Source organism: Muntiacus reevesi, chromosome 1 (genome assembly GCF_963930625.1).
Source record: "Muntiacus reevesi chromosome 1, mMunRee1.1, whole genome shotgun sequence".
NCBI classification, from domain to species: domain Eukaryota; kingdom Metazoa; phylum Chordata; class Mammalia; order Artiodactyla; family Cervidae; genus Muntiacus; species Muntiacus reevesi.
This window is the reverse complement of record NC_089249.1, coordinates 257,264,411-257,271,291: the sequence shown is the minus strand read 5'-3', so window position 1 is coordinate 257,271,291 and position 6,881 is coordinate 257,264,411.

Genomic DNA, 6,881 nt, shown 5'->3' with positions numbered 1-6,881 from the left:
TGTCCATTTCATCAGCAATGCCATCCAACCATCTTATCCTCTGTCACGCTCTTCTCCTGCCTTCAGTCTTTCCCAGCATCAGGGTCTTTTTCAGTGAGTCAGCTGTTTGTGTCAGGTGACCAAAGTATTGGACCTTCATCCTCAGCATCAGTCCTTCCAATGAATACTCAGGATTGATTTCCTTTAAGACTGACTGGTTTGACCTCCTTGCTGCCCAAGCAACTCTAAGGAGCCTGCTCCAGCACCAGAGTTTGTAAGCCTCAATTCTTCAGCGCTCTGCCTTTTTTATGATCCAGCTCTCACAACCGTATGTGACTGCTGGAGAGACCATAGCCTTGACTACATGGACCTTTGTCAGCAAAGTGGCTTTTTAACACACTCTCTAGGTTTGTCATAGTTTTCCTGCCAAGAAGTAATCGTCTTCTAATTTCAAGGCTGCAGTCACCATCTGCAGTGATTTTAGAGCCAATGAAAAGGAAATCTGTCACTGCTTCTACCTTTTCCCTTTCTATTTGCCATGAAGTGATGGGGCTGGATGCCGTGATCTTAGTTGTTTTTTTTTTTTTTTAAATATTTAGCTTTAAGCTGGCTTTTTCATCCTCCTCCTTCACCCTCATCAAGAGGTTCCTTAGTTCCTCTTCACTTTCTGCCATTAGAGTGATAGCATCCACATGTCTGAGGTTGTCGATGTTTCTCCCGGCAATCTTGATTCCAGCTTGTAACTCATCCACCTGTGTGATGGCGTTTCGTGTGATGTGCTCTGTGTACAAGTTAAATAAGCAGCCCTGCCATACTCCTTTCCCAGTCCTGAGCCAGTCAGCTGTTCCATACAGGGTTCTAACTGTTGCTTTTTGACCCACATATAGGTTTCTCAGGAGACAGGTAAGATGGTCTGGTATTCCCGTCTCTTTAAGAGTTTTCCACAGTTTGTTATGATCCACAGAGTCAACGGCTTTAGCATAGTTAAGGAAACAGAGATAGATGTTCTTCTGGGATTCCTTTGCTTTCTCTGTTATCCAGTGAATGTTGGCAATTTGATCTCTGGTGCCTTTGCCTTTTCTAAACCCAGCTTGGACATCTGGAAGCTCTCATTTCGTGTAATGCTGAAGCCTAGCTTGAAGGATTTTGAGCATAACCTTATAAGCTTGGGAGATGAGTGTAGTTGTCTGGTGGTTTGACCATTCTTTAGTACTACCCTTCTTTGGAATTGGGATGAGGACTGACCTTTTCCAGCCCTGTGGCCACTTACGGGTTTTCCAGATTTGCTGACATATCGAGTGCAACACCTTGATAGTCATCTTTTTAGGATTTTAAATAGCTCTGCTGGGATTCCATCACCTCCACTAGCTTTATTGACAGCAGTGCTTCCTAAGGCTCACTTGACTTCACACTCCAGAATGTCTGGCTCTGGGTGAGTGGCCACACCACCATGGTTATCTGGGTCACTGAGATCTTTTTTGTACAGTTCTGTGTATTCTTTCCATCTCTTCTTGATCTCTTCTGCTTCTAATAGGTCTTTACTGTTTCTGTCCTTTTTTGTGCCCATCTTTGGATGAAATTTTCCTTTGATATTTCCAGTTTTCTTGAAGAGAAAAGTACACCAAACTAAATGCAGAGTTCCAGAGAATATCAAGGAGAGACAAAAAGGCCTTCTTCAATGAACAATGCAATGCAATAGAGAAAAACTACAGAAAGGGAAAGACTAGAGAGCTCTTAAAGTGACCGTTACCACCACCTAAATTGAATACATTTTTATCACCCTGTAAAGAAAGTATATATCCACTAAGCAGCCACTTCCCATTTTCCCTCTGTTTTTAGACCCTGGCAACCACTCATCTCCTTTCTGTCTCTGAATTTGCCTATTCTGGACATTTACTATAAGTGTAATCATATAATTTGTGTCTGGCTTCTTTCATTTAGATAATTTTTTCAAGGTTTCTCCGTCTTGTGGCATGTATCAGTATTTTATTCCCTTTTATGGCTAAATAGTATTTCATTGTATAGATTACCCCATTTTATTTATGTATTCATCAGTTGATAGACACTTGGGTGTTTCTACTTTTATCTATTATGAATGTTGAATAGTGCTGCAGTGGTATGAACATGTATACAAGTTCTTGAGTGAGCATGTTTTCAGGTCTCTTGAATATATACCTAGGAGCATTATTTTATGGTATTTCTGCGTTTAATTGTTTGAGGATAAGAAGGTTAGGTAGCATCACTGACTCAATGAACATGAATCTGAGCAAATTCTGGGAGACAGTAGAGGACGGAGGAGCCTGGCATGCTATGGTCCACGAGGTCACAAAGAGTTGGACATGACTTAGTGATTGAACAACAAGAACAGTCTAGTTATTCCAGCACCATTTATTGAAAAGATGCCTTTTCTCCATTGTATGGTCTTGGTACGCTTGTTGAAAATCAATTAACCGTAGAATATGGGTTTATTTCTGAACTCAGTTCGAGTCCATTGATCTATGTCTATCCTTAATGCCAGTCCCATGTTGTTTTGTTTACTGTTAATTTGTAGTAAGTTTTGAAATTGGGAATTGTGAGTTCTCCAACTGTTCTTTTTCAAGGTTTTGTCTAATCAGGGTCTCTTTCAATTCCATATGAACTTTAGGATCAGCTCGTCAGATTCTCCAAGGAGTTAGCTAGGATTCTACTGATCACGAATAGGCTGAATCTATAGATTAATTGGGGAAGTAATGCCATCTTAACAATAAGTCTTCCAAACCATGAATATGAAATGTCGTTCCATTTATTTAGACATTTTAAAAATTTATTTCCATGTTTTGTAGTTTAATTCAGCATACAAGCCTTACACTCCCTTGGCTAAATGTATTACTAATTATTTTATTTTTTTTTGATGCCATTGTAAATGGATTTCTTAATTTTTGTATTGTTTGTTGTAAGCAATACAACAAACAAAATAGGAGTACAGCTAATTTTTGTGCTTTGACTTCGTGTCCTGCAACCTTGTTGCTTTTACTAGCTCTATTAGTTGTCTTTGTCTATATGTGTATGTGTTCTTTAGGAAGTTTTTAAATACATAAAATCATGTAATCTGTGAAAAGAGAATTTTACCTCTTCCTTTCTAATCTGAATGTCCTTTAGTTCCTTTTCTTGCCTAACTGCCCTGTGGCTAGAGTTTCAGACCAAAGCAGATTTCCCTGTCTTGTTCCCTATCTATTGATATACTCATGTGGAGTTTCCCCACACCCTCAATTGATTACTATGATGTATACTTTTTTTCAAATGTTGAGCCATCCTTACATTCCTGGATAGTCTCATTTGCTCATGATAACTTTTCTAATTTTCCCTAGTTCCTCCTTATTGTTTCTAGTTCCTTTTTACAGTAATCTTCCAGAGAATAGCAAGGAGAGATCAGAAAGCCTTCTTAAGTGAACAATGCAAAGAAATACAGGGAAATAACAGAATGGGAAAGACTAGTGATCTCTTCAAGAAAATTGGAGATACCAAGGGAACATTTCATGCAAATTTCTTCCCAATAGCCTTTCCTAATTCCTTCAGTATTTTCATTATCCCCTTTTTGAACTCAGTGTCTATTAAGCTTAAGAGGTCTGTTTCATTGTTTGTTCTTTCAGGGAAATTCTCCTGATCTTTTGTATTTGGGAAAGGTTCCTCTGCTTTTTCATTGTACTTGTATTTCTCTTGCTCTATGAGTTTAGGAAAAACAGTTATCTACTGTGGTCTTGGAGGTCTATGCTTATGTGGGAACACCCCTGTGTAGCCTGCGTAGGTTTAATATTTTGGGTGTGAGGGCTGTTTTGGTATGGATGGCTGCCACCTCTTAGGGCCGGCTGTTAATCCCCTTGATAGGAGGTGTGACTGGTGCCGTGGTGACCAGACCCGCCCTGGTGGTGGAGCGGGTACTTCTCTTTGCCCTGTGGCTGTCACTACCCTGTTAGGGGCAGGGTCTGCTCTTTAGTTGTTGGGGCAGACGTCCCCAGATAGGTTTCTGCGCTGTGGTGCGAGGTGGACGGGATGGGAGCATTCCCACTGGGAGGGGCCCGCTGAGTGTTCCTGGGCTGGAGCTGTTCACCGGGGTGTGTGCTCTGCTGTGTCCCCTTTCCCCCCGAGTTCACGGTCGCGGGTACTGCCCGCTGCCCCACCTCGGCCATGGGCGTGTCGGCAATCAGCCCTGGTGTCGCTCAGGTCTCTGAGTCCCCCAGGACTGCAGAAGTCCCACCCCCGGACCTGACGTGGGGGCCCACAGCTTAGAGCCTGGCCTGGCCCAGCCCCCGGTGCAGGCGCCCGCAGCTTCGGGAGCACCCACTCTGCTCGGGTGTCCCTCAGGCCTCCGTGTTCAGCTGTGCTCTCCGCCCCACCCTGCACGTGGGCAGCCCGCGGGCGTCTGCTCCCGCGGTGGTGAGCCGCACCTGCAAGCCTGCCCGGGCGGGGCACACTCTCCTGGATCCCAAGGCGGAGGGGCTGACGTGTGGATAAAAAGGCTGTAATGGGCCCCTTAACACTGGAGCTTCACTTCTGTGGTGGGCCGGGCTTCTACCTCTGGTTGCGGTCAGCTGTACCACACTCCAGCCCCTTCAGGATGTCTCCAAGCAGCCAACACCAGCCCTCTCCCCAGGTCTGTCCTCAACCCTGTTTTCCAGCCCGTGCCTTTACCAGCAGATGCACATTAGGCTGGGGCCACAGGGCGGTGGCACGGACCACCTGTCTGTTCTGCCTGCCTCAAACTACCACGCCCTCCTGTGAGCCACTGAAGCTCCTTTTCTGTCCCAGCTCTCTCCCCACTGGTGAGGGGTCGTCCTAGGGTGTGGCAACTTTTTCTTTCTTCAGCTCCCTCCCAGGGGGTGCTAGTCCTGTCCCACTCCCTCCCTCCTCCCCCCTTTCTTCCTACCCAGTTATGTGGAGATCTTTCTCATCCTTTCAGGGGTTTGAGGACTTCCATTGGTGTTCAGTAGGTGTTCTGTAAGAATCCATTTGTAAATGTATTCTTGATGTATTTGTGGGAGGAGAGTTCCATGTCCTACTACTCTACCATCTTGACTGGAGCCCCTCATTTGCTCATAATTCTTTTTAAATTGTTCAATTTGATTTCTAGTACTTTTGAGGTTTTCTTTTTCATTTGTATTCACAAGGGATAATGACTGTGCTTCTCTTGCCATGTTTCTGGCTTTGGTATCAGGGTGCATGCGTGTGTGCTAAGTTGCTTCAGTCGTGTCCGGCTTTGTGACCGTATGGACTGTAGCCCACCAGGCTCCTCTGTCCTTGGGGTTCTTCAGGCAAGTATACTGGAGTGGGTTGCTGTGCCCTCCTCCAGGGGATCTTCCTGACCCAGAGATTGGACCCAAGTCTCTTATATCTCCTGCACTGGCAGGCAGATTCTTTACCACGAGTGCCACCTGGGAAGCCCTTGATGCTGAGTGGTATAAAGAACCTGCCTGCCAATGCAGGAGACCCAGGTTTGACCCCTAGGTCAAGATTCCCTGGAGAAAGAAATGGCAAGTCACTCCAGAATTTTTGCCTGGGAAATCCCATGGGGTCACAATCAGACACAACCGAACAAATAAACATCATGGTAATACTGGCCTTCTAGAATGAGTTAGGTAGTGATTCTTCTTTATTTTTTGAAGAATTTGAGAACTGATGTTAATTCTTTTTATCAGAGAAGTCACTGATCCTGGAATTTTATTGGAATTTTTTTGGTATAATTGACTCAATCTCTTTGTTTTAGGTCTACTCAGATTTTCTATTTCCTCTTCAGTCAGCTTTGGTATTTTGTTTCCAGAGTTTTTACATTTCACCTAGGCTGTCTATAATTTTTTTGGCATGCAACTAGACTATGTACAGTTATAATACATTTTATAATGTAAGGTTAGTAGTAATAGCTCCACTTTCATTTCTGATTTTAGTGATTTGAGCTTTTTCTTACCAGTCTAGCTATAAACATTTGTCAATTTTGCTGATCTTTAGAACCAGATTTTCTTTTGATTCTATTGTTTTCCTATTCTCTATTTCATTCCTCTCCAGTCTGGTCTTAATTATTTCCTTCCTTCGGTCTTCAAAATGTTAATTAGGAAAATGCAAATCACAACTGTGATACCACCTCACACCCAATGGGATGGCTACTATCAGAAAGTGTTGACAAAAACAGAAAAATGAGAACCCTTGTGCACCGCTGGTGGGAATGTAAAATGGTAGAGCTTCTGTGGGAAATGTGGCAGTTCCTAGACAAAATAATTACTGTTTTTTCTTTCTTGGTGCTTTCAAAGTTTTCAATTTGTCTCTCCACAGATTGTTTTAAAAAGGCTTTGTTTTTATCCTACTCAGAGTTTACTATGCTTCTTCTATATGTAATTAAAATTTTTCATCAAATTTGAGAAATTTTTAGCCATTATCTCTTCACATATTTGATGCGTCTTTCTCTCCTCTCACCTGGGACTCCTGTTACACATGCTGGTACTGCTGATGGTGTCCTAAAGCTCATCTTAGTCACTCTTCATTTTTTAAAAATTTCATTCTAAGCACTGATGTAATTATTTCTCAGACTGTATAATTTAAATTTGGCCTCTCTTCAAATTCCTTTTTCTATCTGCTCAAATCTGCTGTTGGATCCCTCTAGCACATCTTTAATTTCAGTTGTACTTTTCACCCCTAGAGCTTCTACTTAGTTTCTTCATAATTTGTCTTCTTATTGCTATTCTCTATTTGGTTAGATATTTATTCCCAAGGTATCCTTTATGCTGTGGACAGGCTCTGTACAGACCAGTTTGTAAATGGTAGCTATGGTCATAATTCATTAAGATCATATCCAAGGCTCCTCTGAGTGTGGAGACCCTTGGAAGCAGCATGGTGCAGTAACATTCGATATATATTAAGCATTTGTTTCTCCAGAA